The sequence below is a fragment of the Amia ocellicauda genome, chromosome 11 (genome assembly GCF_036373705.1).
Source record: "Amia ocellicauda isolate fAmiCal2 chromosome 11, fAmiCal2.hap1, whole genome shotgun sequence".
NCBI lineage: Eukaryota > Metazoa > Chordata > Actinopteri > Amiiformes > Amiidae > Amia > Amia ocellicauda.
Window position 1 is genome coordinate 25,636,757 of NC_089860.1, and position 18,233 is coordinate 25,654,989.

Genomic DNA, 18,233 nt, shown 5'->3' on the forward strand with positions numbered 1-18,233 from the left:
ATCTATCGTTGCGGGGCTTACTCCAGTCTACATCCCTCAGAGCACAGTTGAAATCACCTGAAATGATAACTGGCAAGGTGCCGATCAGGAGCGGGCGTAGCTGAGGGAGAAAGAGGACTCTCTCTCTCTGGCTGGTGGGGGCATAGACATTGACCAGCCTCAATACAGCCCCCTTGTATTTAAAATCGAGGCTGGCCAGTCTGCCCGCCTCTATTACCTTAAATGTTTTAACTGTTATGAAGGGGTTTTTCAGGAGTACGGCAATCCCGTCCGCTCGGGACACATTGGACCCCGACCAAAAGGATTCTCCTAGGGTCCAAGTGTCCCGGAGATCTTTGTATTCTTTTTGGAACGGGATGCCGCACTCCTGCAAACAAATACTATCCGCCTTCATTCCAGCCAGAGAGTTTAAAACATCGGTCCTCTTTTTCACCTCAGCAATGCTCCTCACATTTATTGAAATAATGGTTAATGCCATAATGGCTGTGAGGGCAATTACCCACTCCGTAACAATCATGTAAAGAAACCTTTCTCTTCCCCACTCCTCTCTTCTCCCTCACCTAGCTTAGCGCTAGCACCCATCATTTCAATCATTTGCCTCACCGCTTGATCCTCTAGGAAGACTATGGGGGGGGCTCGGCTCCCGCCTCCCGGTAAGGCTGGCGAAACTCCACTGGGCTCAGGGCCCGTGGTGCTGGAGGTTCTCCCTGGTTCCTTTGAGGCCGAGGCCCGACGAACAGATGGCAGGGCAGAGGCTTTATGTACAACTGGGGAGAAAACAGTGTATACCCCGCTAGTTGTTCTTTTAACTAATGGTGGGGGAGGGGGTGGTCTCTCCCTTCCCGGCTGTCTGCCGCCGCAGGCCTCCTCCCCCAGCGCCAGTGACCTTGCCATTACTTCCCTGATGTCTTTCTGGGAAAGGACACTGGCGCCGACTCTCATCTCCTGAGGACCTGCGGCTCTCCCACTACTGCCGGGAGGGCATACCTGACCCCTCCCCTGGGCGAGTCTCAGTTGTGGGGCAGGAGGAATGTTATTTCTAGGGGGCCTCTCATCCACCAGGCTGCCCACTCGGGGCAGTGGAGAAGGCCCACTGCTCTCCTCTCCGGAGTCAGAGTGGGGCGTGTAAAAATTAGAGGGAGAGGTCTCTGCAGCGGGGGAGGAGCCGGCAGGGGGGGGAGAATCTGCAGAATGGATCCTTTTTTTCATCATACCCCCCCTACCCATGCTCCTCTTCTCTGCCCTCCTCCTCTTCCCCGCTACCACTGTCCACACCCCTCTGCCTCCACTTCTGACCCAGAGTCAGAGAGGGAGCCTATGAGGCTCCTGAGGATTGTTTCCTCTCTACCCCCATCTTGGGGTATCACCTTTGGAGGAGCCTCCACTTGATTTTCTCTCTCTCCACCACCCCCGAGGGCCCGCGCCCTATTTGCATAGGAGGAGGGACAATTCCTAAAGAGATGCCCTCCCCCACCGCACAGGTTGCAGGCCCTTTCCTGCTTGCAGGCCCTGGTCTGATGTTCTCCGCCGCAGACCTTGCACTTGACAACAGTGCAGGCTGCGGCTAAATGACCCAGGGCCCCGCAGTTCCTACATAATTTGGGCATGCCATGGTAGAAGACAAGCCCCCTATTTGCTCCTAATACCACGGTGCTTGGCAGATGGCGTACTCCGCCGAAGGCGGCCACTTCCACCTGCAGACGCACCTGCCACCGCCGAGCACCGGTCCAGACCCCATCCTCATCATTAACTCTCCTGCTTTCAGACAAGATCTCACAGTGTCTCCTCAGCCATACTTCTACGTCATACTCTGCCACTGCTTCATTATAGAACTGAATAGTTACTATTTTGATCTCTCTATCTGTCAGGGCGTCGACCACAAAGTCACTCAGGGGCATGCTGTCTTTTTTTTCCCTATACAAAATCCAAAAACTCTCCAGCACTTGAGGGTTCTTAAAGCTCACCTCAAACACGTCCCTAGGTCCAGGCAGTTTAACCACACAGTTCAGCTCAGAAGGGGCAAAGCCCAGGCCCCTCTGCAGCACGGACCTGCTGAACTCCAGCCGGGTGAGGGCCGCGGTCTCGGCTCCAGCCTCACGGCTGAAGCGCACCGCATTATGGTGCCTCACACCGGCGGTTCGCTGGGCCATGCTGCACTTTCCTACCTTGGAGAAGGGTCGGGAGGCTCTCAATCCGGAGGTCGGGGCAAGTCCACCTGGCTGGGGAGCAGCTTCCACCTCCGGGGCTCTTGCAGGGAGCGGGCCTTGCGGGGAGAAGTCCGGGCCCTGGCTGCAGGAGGCCTCCCTCAGGGACGTTGCCGATCGGCCTGGTCGGTCCCTGGAATCCGAGGCCTCTCCTGGATCCTGGCTGGTGACGTCAGCAGGGAGCAGTCCTGGTCAGGCCGGGCTCCGGGTAGATGGTCGGCAGGGCTTCTGGATGGGACCCACTCCGTGAGGAGTCCACCGACTCCTCTGGCTAGGTCCCCTGTCGCTCCCGGTCCGTCCCAATCTCCACTCGCCTCGGCCTCCGGACCGCTCCAAGGACCCAGGACTCTGCAGCTCTGTCAACCGGCACCTTCCCGGTCTCGTCTGGTCTTGCCTGATGGATCAGCTCCCTGCAAGCAAAAAAGAATGGAACAGGAATGATGAGGGGAGAGCGCGAACGCAGTCCCCCACTACCGGAAATTTTGCAGTCGAGATTCCCACATTTGGGGAATTCGCAGGGGTCAGCACAACCGGAGTGCAATGGCCGAGCCTCGCCCTGGGTGAACCACCTTCGTGATCATGGTATCTCCCCTGCCAGGTAAGTATGAGTTGGAAAGGCGACCCATGCCACGGGCGCCTGGCACGACCCCATCACAATGCCAGGGTGGGTAAAATGTCAGCTCGATGCTCAAGGGTCATGTGATCAAACATTTCTTGCAGTGTTCAGGCCTGCCTCCTGTGACACTGAGGGTCATCTTGTAATTGTCGTTTTTGCCTGGATGTCTTGAAATTCTGAAGAACTAAATGAGGATAAGCGTTTTCCCATGACGCTCTCTGGCCCCGCCCCTCCCGGCGGGCGGCCGCGATGGCCAAAGCCCCGGCTTTTCATTTGGGAACACTGGTGGACGTTCCCCCGTCAATTCCACGGAGGAAATATTTGTTGTCATTGGCTGGGAGGGATCATCAGTGCTATTCCAATTATATGGAAACAGCAGAGAGGGAGAGACTGAGACGTAGACAGAGACGGAGAGATAAACATTGATAGAAAGGCAGGGAAAAGAATGGGAGAGAGAATCAAAACAATCATTCTAGAAAAGAAAGCAGAGAAACTATTTGCCAGCTGACAAGGAGCCACGGCACCACACCACACCAGGTATATGAGCACTTTGAGAGAGCATTTCTCATCGCTTATGGCCATACCACCCTGAATATCCCCGATCTCGTCTGATCTCGCAAGCTAAGCAGGCTCAGGCCTGGTCAGTAAACGGATGGGAGAGTGCCTGGGAATACCAGGTGCTGTAAGCTTTTTCACACTGTTGATAGCAGGGGGCACCCATTCCTTACACCTCACTTGTATTTTCTCCTCCATGCGTGCCTCTCGCACAAACAGAAAAAAAAAAAAGCTCCGTAAACGCGTGCAGCCCACCCACTCATGCGGAAAGGAGCGGAGCGAAGCAATAACGATCTGTTTTTCATCGTACAGGAATGATGAGGGGAGAGCGCGAACGCAGTCCCCCACTACCAGAAATTTTGCAGTCGAGATTCCCACATTTGGGGAATTCGCAGGGGTCAGCACAACCGGAGTGCAATGGCCGAGCCTCGCCCTGGGTGAACCAATTTTTCAATTTTTCAATTTTTAAAATACTTTATTGATTCAATTCAAAATACCTGCAGTTCATTTACATCTTTTCATTTTCACTCTAACAATTCACATTTCATATCCTAAAATCATGTGCTAAAACTATGAAAGCTAAACTGTGCAGATATACATTTCCACCTAAATACTCAACAGGAGTTACTCTAGGTGAAAGAATTTAAATATTCAATGATACAGAAACAACCATGGAGTAAAAAAAAAATATATATATATATATATACTTAAACAATGACAACTGTCACAGAAATTATGTAGTTAAACAAAAATAGGATATCTCCATTGAAAAGTGTGTTTTTTAAGAGGAGGAAAAAAAAAAAAAAAAAAAAACTATTTCCAATAAAAGTGCAAGTGCATAGAAAAAACACCCTAAAAATAAAACTATATACAAATTATACATTTTGCCAAAATAAAAAATTAACATATATCCATTACACAGCCCAACACAATTTTATTGCAAAACGCCCCTAGCCAGCTCCCCTCCTTCCTCGATTTTCCACCATAAGACTGCCTCCTCTTTGCCCACCTTACCCACATCTCTTAGAAAATAATCTTTAGCTATAGAAACTGCCAATTTACCCACCAATTCTACTGGGACCTGAAGCCCCTTGATAGCCAACATATTTCTGGCTCGCAATAGAGCATCTTTACCACAATTTACCAAGGCCCAGATTCTATTTCGTGTGGGGGGCGGAAGGTTCATTTCAAAAAGTCCATATAATATACACGAAGGAGTTAAAGAGAAATTTGGAGAAAAGCTACCAAGCCAATTGTCAAAAAGGGCCCAAAAAGTTTTTGCAAACAAACATTGTAACAATAAGTGTGAGACCGACTCCTCTCCAAAACAGCCAGGTCTAACACAGCGAGGGCTGGGTGTAATACCCCGTTTATATAAAAATTCTCTAATCGACAAACACTGATGTGCTATACTCCAGGCCAGATCTTTATGGGCATTAATAAGAAAGCCAGAAGAGATGTGTTTCCATGCTATTCTTGTCTGGGTCTCCGTCAAAAGACCAGCCGGTGTTAGTCTCTCCCCATCTACCGAAAGCAAGGTTTCCAAACTATGGGCATTAACTTTGTCAGGAGGGATGCTACTATGAACATAGATTCTTAAAAAAACTCTAACTAACTCATAGGGAGGGGGGCATGTATCCGAGAAGGGGGTGTCTAAGCTTATCCTTGTGCCACATACCCTGAGCACCTCTCTACCCACCCAGAGACGGGCAAAAAAGGTCCAAACACGTTCACTGGGGGTGGTTAAACAACCTTTCAAGATAAAAGAAAAAAATAAACACCGCAGTTTTTTACCAACATCTGGTACACCCTTTCCCCCCAATTCTGGGGCTCTATACAATATTTCCCTCCTCAACCTCTCTTGTTTCCCTCCCCATAAAAACTGGAACATAAGCCTCCGAACAACAACTATGCACCTACAAGGGATAGGAAAGGTAGTAGCCAAGAAATTCAAGGTAGATAAAAGTTCTGATTTTATGACCAAGATTTTTCCTGTCATGGTGAGATCTCTGTCACTCCACTGGTAAAGTTTTCTGGTAATAATAGGGATTTTGTTTTCCCAATTAATTACCTCCATCCCCTGTCCAAAAAACACACCCAGAATTTTTATTCTGTCCTTCTGCAATCGAAGCCCATGCTCCATTCTGGTCTCTCTCCAGTTATGGTAATAGAGCTCACTTTTTTCTTTGTTAATCTGTACACTAGAGGCCAAAGAAAATTGGTCACAAGTCTGCAGTGCTTTCTCTACCGAGACATTATCAACAAGCAATAGGGTAACATCATCCATATAGAGGGTCAATTTGACCTCCCTGCCTCCACTACCAGGCACAGGAAATCCCCTAATCACCCAATTCTGACGAAGGGCACAAACAAGTGGCTCCATTGCTAAAACAAAAAGCAGCGGCGATAGTGGGCAGCCCTGTCTAACTCCTGAAGCAATATTAAATGGCTCGGATTTAAAACCATTTACTAAGACTCTACTTTTGCTGCCAGTGTACAACAAATCTACCCAAGCTCTAAAAACTGGGCCCAAATTCATTTTTATAAGAACAGATTTTAAAAACTCATGATTTAGACGGTCAAATGCTTTCTCAAAATCTAAGGCTAAAATACAAAGGGGGAGAGAACGTTCCTCTGAAAACAAGCACACATCTCTTAGCAGAGACAGATTATCTGCCATTAAGCGGCCTGGAACTCCACAAGATTGTTCTGTGCCTAGCACTGTGGCCACAACTGGCTGTAAACGCAAGAAGAGGACCTTGGACAAGATTTTTGTGTCCACTCCTAACAAACTGAGAGGCCTCCAATTTGTTATGTCTTGCTTATTACCCTTTTTATGAAGGAGAGAGATAACACCTTCTCTTAAGGAGTCAGGGAGCAGACCTTTTTGAAAACTGTCATTGAAGATTTGGAGTAGTGGGTTACAAAGCAGATCCCAAAAGGCACAATAAAACTCTTTCGGGAGGCCATCAGCACCTGGAGATTTATCATTTTGCATACTCTCTACCGCCTTCCTCAGCTCCTCAACTGTGAGCTCTTTCTCCAAGCTGTCCCTGTCCACCTTACTCAAAGTTTGTTCTATTTTAGATAAAAAGGGGGAAACAGAATCCTTTTCTACTTGTGAGGGGCTGTATAACTTGGTGTAAAATGCCTCAACATAGGAGAGCATATCCCTGGAATCTGCCATTTCTCTCTGTTCTTCATCCACTATACTCTCCATAATGGTTTTTGAGCGGGCCACCTTCCTAAAAAAGAAACGGGTACACTTTTCATTTTCTTCTAGGAATTGTACTCTGCTCCTTAACAAGGTACCTCGGCTTCTCTCTTCAGCAATCCTCATCATATCTTTCTTTAGATTAGCGATATCCACGGCAACATCAAAACCGCTATGCAGCATGGTGTAATAACGCTGTAGTTTTCCCTGTTTTCTAGCTAAAAAGGCTCTCCGTCTAGCTGCAACCTTACGCCCCTCCGCAATAAAAAAGGCCTTTGTTCTCCCTTTTACCTCCTCCCACCATTCTCCCATTGTCCCATATAAAAATTGTAAGGATGACCACTGGGTTAATTTTTCCTTGTAACGATCTACTATTTTAGGGTTTTCTAATAATTTTAGGTTTAATTTCCAAATACCCGGGCCAAAAGCAGCACCCCCCTGGAATCTCACTTGACAATCCAATGCCTGGTGGTCAGTAAAACATGCTGGCCGAAGAGAGGCATCAATGATATGGACCCTTACCGACGCAAATACAAAATCAATTCGGGAGCTAGTACTGCGTCCCGACCACGTAAACCCTGGGGAGCTAGGGTGTTTACTTCTATATGCGTCAACTAGTTTAAAATCTTTCAATATGTCATTTAATAAGTGGGAGCTAGAATCTAATTTTACTGCAGATACGGACTGCCGATCTTTTCTGTCCAAAATACAGTTAAAATCCCCTCCCACAATGACATCCCTCCCACAAAACAACAGGGGAGACAAGGCCCTAAAAAGATCACCCCGGCCCGTCACATCTGTAGGGCAATAAACATTAATTAACCTGATTAGATTTCCTCTCAATACAATGTCCACGCACAACAATCTCCCATCGATCACCCTCTGTACCCTTTCAATGTTGGGGGTCCCCCCTTTAAAGAGTATAGCAACCCCTGAAGCCCTATTGTTATTATCCCCAGACCACACAGAAATCCCCCCAGTCCACATGTCCTCAAACTTCTTATATTTATCTTGATAAGTCAGGCCACATTCTTGCAACATGAACACATCCCCTCTACCCTGGAGAAAGAAATCAAAGACAGCCTGGCACTTGACTCCGTCATTAATCCCCCGAGTGTTTAAGGAGACTATAGTCTCTATAGGCCATAGACATAGTCTAACATGTACCTTCAATTACTGCCCTTCTTTTCTTCTTTTTCTTTTTTAGAGAGGCTTGCCATTGCTTCTCTGTGGACTCTAGCATCAACGTCGTGCTGGTAAATGCTTTTACAGATGCAGTTTCAAGAAAAGCCGGTGAGCTGGAAGCTGAAGAATGCCAGCTCTCTTCACTGTCTGTAAAATCTTTGGTCTCCCTCCTGTGAGAGGAGAGAGGAGAGGGCTTTCTTTTCTTAGTGTCCTGACGGAGGGCGTTCTGAGAGGGCCAAGGCAGGGGGCTCACATCTACGTGAGCTCTGGGCTCCATATTTTCATCTCCTTTGTTGGTGGAATCATCAAGCTCAATGGCACTGGAAGATGGAAGGTTACTGAAATCAATTCCCAGGCCAGAACCTCTACAGAGTGTGTCCATGAAGTCTTGTACTAGGGTCTGAGTGTCCACCTGCTGTGTGGAATCCCAGTCTTGTTGACCCTGGCCAAGGGATAAAGAGAACAAGTCCTTGGTATTCTCCAGACTAGTCACTGCACTTGATTCTGTTTCACCTTGTTTGGGGGCTACTAACAGGTGAAGGTCAGGCGGAGGTTCAAGATCAGCAGGATGTTGTGCTGTAGGTGTTATCTGATCTCGTTGTGCACTCTTTGAGGGCTGTTGCTGCTGTACTCCATCCGCAAGCTGTAGTAAAGGCAGTTCTGGGTCTGTATTCATTAAAAATGTTGCAGAAACTGTGCCAATTGCTGAAAAAGGCTTGGCTAGGTCTGCGTTTTCTTCAGGCTGTTCTAGTTGGAGTTCATCTACAGGCAATATAGCCCGTTTACCAACAGAGGGCAAAATGTTTGCAGATTGAAAGGAGGTTTGGGGCATTGGCTCAGGTGCTTGGGGGAGATTTATTTGAACGACCTCCTGGTCTGGCTCGTCACTATTTGATTCAACTGTTGTTCCCCTTCTTTTAACAGGCTTGTGCATTTCAACCATAATGTTAGATTTAACTTTGTTAGCATAGGCATAGGGGCAATTTTTAAACACATGCTCTTGAGAGCTGCACAGATTACATTTTAAAGGTTTCGTGCAATTTGAGGCCAAGTGACCCTTCTCTCCGCATATTTTGCAACTCACTATGGTACAAGTTGCTGCAAAATGTCCTACAGTTCCACAGCGTCGACAAACTTTCGGTTGCCCCAAATAAAATACATAACCCCGACATGCTCCAATCTGAATGGTCGATGGTAAATGACACAAGCCTCCATTCACAGTGTCTTTATTCAGTCTCACTTGAAACCTATAAGCCCCGGTTTTAACTCCATCAGCATCTCTCACACTGCTCCCATGATATACAGAGCAGTACTGAGCAAGCCAAGTATAAATATCCTCCATTTTTGCCAGCTCAGAAAACATAAGCACATTAATAGTTTTTCTCTCTCTTACAGTCAATGGAACAATACTAATTTTTTCAAATACTGGGACGACTTCTTTTTTCTGTTCAAACAAATCAATGCACTTCTCAAATAGAGGGTATGTCGTAAAAACCACTTCAAAGGCTTTCTGACCTGTTAAGACAAAAATGTAGTCCAGATGTCGGGGTTCCATGGCCAGCTCCTTCTGCAAAACTTCTCTGCTAAACTGCATTCGATCCATAGTCAAATCCTGGGCAAGCTCAAACCGGACTGCATTCCGGCGCATCCCGTAGGACGCCATTCTCAGCAAAAAGACGACGATGTCCTCAGGTCTGGATGATGTTCACAAAGGTAAAAAAATCTGTTCTGCATCATAATCATGGTGTCTCCCCTGCCAGGTAAGTATGAGTTGGAAAGGCGACCCATGCCACGGCGCCTGGCACCACCCCATCACCATCCCAGGGTGGGTAAAATGTCAGCTCGATGCTCAAGGGTCATGTGATCAAACATTTCTTGCAGTGTTCAGGCCTGCCTCCTGTGACACTGAGGGTCATCTTGTAATTTTCGTTTTTGCCTGGATGTCTTGAAATTCTGAAGAACTAAATGAGGATAAGCGTTTTCCCATGACGCTCTCTGGCCCCGCCCCTCCCGGCGGGCGGCCGCGATGGCCAAAGCCCCGGCTTTTCATTTGGGAACACTGGTGGACCTTCCCCCGTCAATTCCACGGAGGAAATATTTGTTGTCATTGGCTGGGAGGGATCATCAGTGCTATTCCAATTATATGGGAACAGCAGAGAGGGAGAGACTGAGACGTAGAGAGAGACGGAGAGATAAACATTGATAGAAAGGCAGGGAAAAGAATGGGAGAGAGAATCAAAACAATCATTCTAGAAAAGAAAGCAGAGAAACTATTTGCCAGCTGACAAGGAGCCACGGCACCACACCACACCAGGTATATGAGCACTTTGAGAGAGCATTTCTCATCGCTTATGGCCATACCACCCTGAATATCCCCGATCTCATCTGATCTCGCAAGCTAAGCAGGCTCAGGCCTGGTCAATACTCAGATGGGAGAGTGCTTGGGAATACCAGGTGCTGTAAGCTTTTTCACCCTGTTGACAGCAGGGGGCACCCATTCCCCACACCTCACTTGTATTTTCTCCTCCGTGCGTGCCTCTCACACAAACAGACAAAAAAAAAAAAAAAGAAAAAGCTCCGTAAACGCGTGCAGCCCACCCACTCATGCGGAAAGGAGCGGAGCGAAGCAATAACGATCTGTTTTTCATCGTACAGGAATGATGAGGGGAGAGCGCGAACGCAGTCCCCCACTACCAGAAATTTTGCAGTCGAGATTCCCACATTCAGCACAGCCAGAGTGCAATGGCCGAGCCTCGCCCTGGGTGAACCACCTTCGTGATCATGGTATCTCCCCTGCCAGGTAAGTATGAGTTGGATTTATTCAGCATTGTGTCAGTGTTCGTTTAGATTCATTTTCGTTTCCTGGCTTGTTTAACTCGTTTATTCTGCTTGTGCTTTTTTCCTTTCATGTCTTAACAATTGATTCCTTCTTATCAGATCTTTCGTGGGAAAAGTACCTACTATCAAGTGCATATTACACCTCACTCGTACTCACTACTGTAGCATTAACAGGGATGTATTTTGATAAGAGCATTCAAGCCCTGAGCTGGAGCTTTGATCTAAAGAAGACTTCTCCCCAAAATTTTCCAGAATTCCTGAGCTCATTGGCCCATGAACTGTTCTACGTCAAAGTGACAGTTTTGGAAGTATGGCTCACCTAGAATGGGCCAAATGGCTCAGAACCCCTGCTGTGAAAACGTCTGGGGAGTATGGCTTGGAGGTTATAAACCCCTTTGAAGCGGACGAGAGCCAAAATCCCGAAACAGAGCTACAAACCCAGGCAATCCGGAATTTCCAAAAGATGGCATGGATTGGCATCAGGCATAAATCGAGCCTCCTCCAATAGGGGATCGGGGGTGGCATAAATCCAACCTCGCAAGCTCAAGAACCAATCGCCTATGATCTAAAAGGGCATAAAAGGTAACGCACAGCACTTTCTCTCTCTCTCTTACCTGAACCGATAACTCACTGCCACAACTCAACTGGTAGCTCTGTTGCCAGAACCGGAACCGGAAACCAACTAAGTCTTTGCCGGTAACAGAAGAGTTTAACTGGGAGAAGGAGATTGAGCCGTACAAAGAATTATTTTAAAGAACTTTATTAAGTAAAGAACTTTATAACCTGCGCCTGCCCGTCTGTGCTCACCTGATCAGTGGAGTGTAAACAGCTGGACAACTAAGTCGACTGTAATACAGAAGTGTTCAGTCATTTAAATAGCTATTGAGTCTTAAGAAACTTGACCCTTGGAAACGAACAGGGCCCTGCTTTCCTCAAAGACTTTGTCTTCAAGTAACGACGGTGGAAAACCCTGCTTGCAAAGAAGAATCCTGTGCACAACCTTGGAGCCTTCAAACCAGTGGAAAATCTGTTTGGAAAAGACTCTACTTTCGTGAAACCCCAACTTCCAGGAGCATTGAAGTTATTGGACAAAGCAGAACATTCAGACATTCAGTTTGGAGCTCAGGAGATTGTCTTGACCAGGACCACACCCCTAAATGCATTGAAGCAATTGCCATGTGATTGGTTGATTAGATAATTGCATTAATGAGAAATTGAACAGGTGTTCCTAATAATCCTTTAGGTGAGTGTATATATATATATATATATATATATATATATATATATATAACGAGAAGTTATATTTCCTTGTTAAGCTTCTGAAGGAATGTAACATGGAGTCAGGGAGGGCAGTCCTCCCCCTTTCTATTGGAGCAAGCAGGTATACAGAAGCAAATGGTAAAAAAATCATAACGTTATATGGTTTTATAGGAAGCACCTGTCTAGCTAACACAGAATGTAATTTTTGCTCAGTCACCCCCTGGAAGGAAAAGTCGCTGGTTAGCCTTGTGGTAGGAGTACATGTAGAATGAAGTGTATTAGAGTCACAGGGTGCGGATACAATAATGTGCAAATAACAAAAGTAAACTACGCTCCTGCTAATACATACCCAAAATAAAGAAGTAACTAAGTTGTTCCCTTTTGCAGAACTTGTAGGAATCAGGAACTGCAGCATGAGAAGTTAAAGAGACATACACAATGCATGCCTTAAAGCTTAATAATAATAATCTTCAGTATGAACCCCCATTAAATCTACAATTGTTTCTGCACATATTTTGTAGTTTTAGTTTTTGCATGTATATTGTATTTTTGTTTTATTATCAACGTTATATTGGTAACGCTTTAGATTGCTTAGCTCAATTTAATGATATTCAATAGATAATCTATTAATATTCAACTTATTGATCAATAATGTTCACTAGAATGTTAATGTAATATCTATCTAACCCAAAAACATTGTTGGTGTGGAAAAAATGGCAAGTTACAAAGTGTACGGTGTGCATTTTAGGACATCCTCATGCATCAGTCGTCCTCGACTCAAGTGTCAAGCTTCTCCCACTAAAGTCTCCGTTCAAGTCTATCATTACTTCGTTTTCAGTTAAACCATCAGTACCGATAACACTTCTGATTTAAAATACAGCAATACATAACAGTAAAGGTATGCAAATTCCTAGGATAAATGAGAAATTACTATTTGTCTTTCAAAGATAGTCTTGGATTTCCACTAATCATGTAACAAAAAACAGCATGAGGAGGAGACATGATGCCTGATGCCTGATGTCTGAAGAGGAGACTTGATGTCCGAGCACTGAGGAGGAGGAGGCGTGAGAAGGAGCAATGATGATTGACTGAGGGAGGTGTGAGTAAAGATCCTGATACCGGAGACTTAAGTGAGTGATGCTTGATACCTGACTCGAGGATGACTGACACGTGAGGATGTCCTAAAATGGACACCTTAATAGTGAAGATATCAAAGCTATCTGACCTTTCACTTGTGATTAAATAAGGTTACATAATTTTGATTAATAATTATTAGTACATTGGATTACAAAAAACAGCTGTTTGTATGGTGTTAGATTCAAGAGGTGTAACGTGTAATGTTGACAACAAAGTAGCATTGTCTATTAGCTCTTTCATACAACCTTTGTTGCCCCACAAATGGTGGTGGATGCAGATGTAATACCTTTCTATGTTAAATAATTTCCCAATCATGTATAGAATGTAAGGATTCAATACTATTATTAGCTGTGTACAATGGTAACTCTTAATACAAATCCTAAAGTTCTGTTACCTGTTTGCATACTTTAAATGAGTAACACTCTAGTGGTTTTCAACAACTCTGGGAATTTTATCGACAAAGGTCTACAAGCCTCTAAATCATACACTTCACTAATAAGAGATTCCTTAACTATTTGTCTGGTACCACATTGAATAATACCTTATTTATCATAATATAAAAGGTTGATAATATATAATGTGGGTTCGAGCATATGTACAGCATGTTCTACATCTAAGTCCATATTGTTAACGTTTAATGCAAAGGTATAGCATCTGTGAAAACCTTTTTGCCAATTCCATAATTCATAACAATCTTTATCAAATTCTTGTACCCAATCATTATATGACAATTAAACAATATCTCCATTTAGAGTATCATCAGTGATATTTTGAACCTCATCTACAATTTGTAGACAGTTGGCATGCTCATGTATATTGTTATTTGTCTGTGAACAATTTAAACCCTTGGATAGCCACATTCAAATGAGATAAGATTCATCTTTCTTCATCAATTAGATTTTCAGAACCTGAAGTTAATTCAGTCAATTCTGAATTTGCCAAAGTCTGCTGCTCGGCCCCTGCTGACTCTCCACAGTCTTTTCCTGCTACAGTCCCCCACAACAGTACATACAATGAGCTCCACATCATTAGCTTTTAAAACCTGCACAGTCCAACTGGACAATGTTTGCATACCCCTGTTGCTGAACACTGGGGATGTGGTATCCCTGTTGAATCTGTGCACTGTCAAGCAATTATTCTCTCACCTGCTGCTTGCTGCGCCCTATGGTGCCAACCTCCTGGGTCTCAACTTGATTACCAGACTGGGTTTCACCCTCCTTGACACCAGTGGGTCAGTTATCCACACGGTCAGCTCACCATGGCAAAAACAATACCCTGCCCTGTTTGGTGATCTGGGCTGTCTGTCAGCCTTTAACCACCAATCTCTCTTCGACCCCATGATGGTGTTGCCACTGAGCTGCAGATCATGGCATCATGAAACCAGTCGATGCAGCACCATGGATCTCCAGCCTGGCTATTGCCCAAAAAAAATCAGGAGGACTCTGTGTGTGCATTGACCTCAGGTCAGCGAACAAGGCATTCATGCTAGAAAAATATCCCCTACAGTGGGGGAAAAAAGTATTTGATCCCCTGCTGATTTTGTACGTTTGCCCACTGACAAAGAAATGATCAGTCTATAATTTTAATGGTAGGTGTATTTTAACAGTGAGAGACAGAATAACAACAACAAAATCCAGAAAAATGCATTTCAAAAAAGTTATAAATTGATTTGCATGTTAATGAGGGAAATAAGTATTTGACCCCTTCGACTTAGTGCTTGGTGGCAAAACCCTTGCTGGCAATCAAAGAGGTCAGACGTTTCTTGTAGTTGGCCACCAGGTTTGCACACATCTCAGGAGGGATTTTGTCCCACTCCTCTTTGCAGATCCTCTCCAAGTCATTAAGGTTTCAAGGCTGACGTTTGACAACTCGAACCTTCAGCTCCCTCCACAGATTTTCTATGGGATTAAGGTCTGGACACTGGCTAGGCCACTCCAGGACCTTAACCTTTGTTGCCTTGGCTGTGTGTTTTGGGTCATTGTCATGCTGGAATACCCATCCACGACCCATTTTCAATGCCCTGGCTGAGGGAAGGAGGTTCTCACCCAAGATTTGACGGTACATGTCCATCGTCCCTTTGATGCGGTGCAGTTGTCCTGTCCCCTTAGCAGAAAAACACCCCCAAAGCATAATGTTTCCACCTCCATGTTTGACGGTGGGGATGGTGTTCTTGGGGTCATTCCTCCTCCTCCAAACACAGCGAGTTGAGATGATGCCAAAGAGCTTGATTTTGGTCTCATCTGACCACAACACTTTCACCCAGTTCTCCTCTGAACCATTCAGATGTTGGCAAACTTCAGACGGGCCTGTACATGTGATTTCTTGAGCAGGGGAACCTTGCGGGCGCTGCAGGATTTCAGTCCTTCACGGCGTAGTGTTACCAATTGTTTTCTTGGTGACTATGGTCCCAGCTGCCTTGAGATCATTAACAAGATCCTCCCGTGTAGTTCTGGACTGATTCCTCACCGTTCTCATGATCATTGAAACTCCACGAGGTGAGATCTTGCATGGAGCCCCAGACCGAGGGAGACTGACAGTTATTTTGTGTTTCTTCCATTTGCGAAGAATCGCACCAACTGTTGTCACCTTCTCACCAAGCTTCTTGGTGATGGTCTTGTAGCCCATTCCAGCCTTGTGTAGGTCTACAATCTTGTCCCTGACAACCTTGGACAGCTCTTTGGTCTTGGCCGTGTTGGAGAGTTTGGAATCTGATTGATTGATTGCTTCTGTGGACAGGTGTCTTTTATACAGGTAACGAGCTGAGATTAGGAGCACTCCCTTTAAGAGAGTGCTCCTAATCTCAGCTCGTTACCTGTATAAAAGACACCTGGGAGCCAGAAATCTTGCTGATTGATAGGGGATCAAATACTTATTTCCCTCTTTAACATGCAATAGCGAGAGAAACCTTTGTCCAGCAGGGGGCTTTTTGAGCTGTACTTGACAGTCTTTCTTTTTTCCTTGCAGGGAGCTGATCCATCAGGCCAGACCAGACGAGACGGGGAGGTGCCGGTTGACAGAGCTGCAGAGTCCTGGGTCCTTGGAGCGGTCCGGAGGCCGAGGCGAGTGGAGATTGGGACGGACCGGGAGCGACAGGGGACCTAGCCAGAGGGGTCGGAGGACTCCTCACGGAGTGGGTCCCATCCAGAAGCCCGGCCGACCATCTACCCGGAGCCCGGCCTGACCAGGACTGCTCCCCGCTGACGTCACCAGCCAGGATCCAGGAGAGGCCTCGGATTCCAGGGACCGACCAGGCCGATCGGCAACGTCCCTGAGGGAGGCCTCCTGCAGCCAGGGCCCGGACTTCTCCCCGCAAGGCCCGCTCCCTGCAAGAGCCCCGGAGGTGGAAGCTGCTCCCCAGCCAGGTGGACTTGCCCCGACCTCCGGATTGAGAGCCTCCCGACCCTTCTCCAAGGTAGGAAAGTGCAGCATGGCCCAGCGAACCGCCGGTGTGAGGCGCCATAATGCGGTGCGCTTCAGCCGTGAGGCTGGAGCCGAGACCGCGGCCCTCACCCGGCTGGAGTTCAGCAGGTCCGTGCTGCAGAGGGGCCTGGGCTTTGCCCCTTCTGAGCTGAACTGTGTGGTAAAACTGCCTGGACCTAGGGACGTGTTTGAGGTGAGCTTTAAGAACCCTCAAGTGCTGGAGAGTTTTTGGAACCTGTATAGGGAAAAAAAAGACAGCATGCCCCTGAATGACTTTGTGGTCGACGCCCTGACAGATAGAGAGATTAAAATTGTAACTATTCAGTTTTACAACGAAGCAGTGGCAGAGTACGATGTAGAAGTATGGCTGAGGAGACACTGTGAGATCCTGTCTGAAAGCAGGAGAGTTAATGATGAGGATGGGGTCTGGACCGGTGCTCGGCGGTGGCAGGTGCGCCTGCAGGTGGAAGTGGCCGCCATCGGCGGAGTACGCCATCTACCAAGCACCGTGGTTTTAGGAGCAAATAGGGGGCTTGTCTTTTATCATGGCATGCCCAAATTATGTAGGAACTGCGGGGCCCTGGGTCATTTAGCCGCAGCCTGTACCGTTGTTAAGTGCAAGGTCTGCGGCGGGGAACATCAGACCAAGGCCTGCAAGCAGGAGAGGGCCTGCAACCTGTGCGGTGGGGGAGGGCACCTCTTTAGGAATTGTCCCTCCTCCTATGCAAATAGGGCGCGGGCCCTCGGGGGTGGTGGAGAGAGAGAAAATCAAGCGGAGGCTCCTCCAAAGGTGATACCCCAAGATGGGGGTAGAGAGGAAACAATCCTCAGGAGCCTCATAGGCTCCCTCTCTGACTCTGGGTCAGAAGTGGAGGCAGAGGGAGAGTGGACAGTGGTAGCGGGGAAGAGAAGGAGGGCTGAGAAGAGGAGCATGGGTAGGGGGGGTATGATGAAAAAAAGGATTCATTCTGCAGATTCTCCCCCCCCTGCCGGCTCCTCCCCCGCTCCAGAGTCCCCTCCCTCTAATTTCTATACGCCCCACTCTGACTCCGGAGAGGAGAGTGGTGGGCCTTCTCCACTGCCCCGAGTGGGCAGCCTGGTAGATGAGAGGCCCCCTAGAAATAACATTCCTCCTGCCCCACAACTGAGACTCTCCCAGGGGAGGGGTCAGGTATGCCCTCCCGGCAGTAGTGGGAGAGCCGCAGGTCCTCAGGAGACGAGAGTCGGCGCCAGTGTCCTTTCCCAGAAAGACATCAGGGACGTGATGGCAAGGTCACTGGCGCTGGGGGAGGAGGCAGACAGCCGGGAAGGGAGAGACCACCCCCTCCCCCACCATTAGTTAAAAGAACAACTAGCGGGGTCTACACAGTTTTCTCCCCAGTTGTACATAAAGCCTCTGCCCTGCCATCTGTTCGTCGGGCCTCGGCCTCAAAGGAACCAGGGAGAACCTCCAGCACCACGGGCCCTGAGCCCAGTGGAGTTTTGCCCGCCTTACCGGGTGGCGGGAGCCGAGCCCCCCCCATAGTCTTCCTAGAGGATCAAGCGGTGAGGCAAATGATTGAAATGATGGGTGCTAGCGCTAAGCTAGGTGAGGGAGAAGAGAGGAGTGGGGAAGAGAAAGGTTTCTTTACATGATTGTTACGGAGCGGGTAATTGCCCTCACAGCCATTATGGCATTAACCATTATTTCAATTAACGTGAGGAGCATTGCTGAGGTGAAAAAGAGGACCGATGTTTTAAACTCTCTGGCTGGAATGAAGGCAGACATTATTTGTTTGCAGGAGTGCGGCATCCCGTTCCAAAA

At 47.2% G+C, this 18,233-nt stretch overlaps 1 non-coding gene and 4 pseudogenes across 1 annotated transcript; 2 read left to right on the top strand and 3 right to left on the bottom strand.

Annotated features, from left to right (window-relative positions):
- Positions 1-2,646: 2,646 nt before the first annotated feature.
- On the bottom strand, positions 2,647-2,810 carry LOC136763759 (U1 spliceosomal RNA). The gene has a single exon (XR_010821080.1). It is a non-coding gene; the product is annotated as a U1 spliceosomal RNA (small nuclear RNA).
- A 580-nt stretch (positions 2,811-3,390) lies between these two features.
- On the top strand, positions 3,391-3,509 carry LOC136763647 (uncharacterized; annotated as a pseudogene).
- Positions 3,510-3,694: 185 nt separating this feature from the next.
- LOC136763769 (uncharacterized) lies at positions 3,695-3,886 on the bottom strand (annotated as a pseudogene).
- Positions 3,887-10,121: 6,235 nt separating this feature from the next.
- On the top strand, positions 10,122-10,240 carry LOC136763641 (uncharacterized; annotated as a pseudogene).
- A 196-nt stretch (positions 10,241-10,436) lies between these two features.
- Positions 10,437-10,582, bottom strand: LOC136763766 (uncharacterized; annotated as a pseudogene).
- Between the last annotated feature and the right edge of the window lie 7,651 nt (positions 10,583-18,233).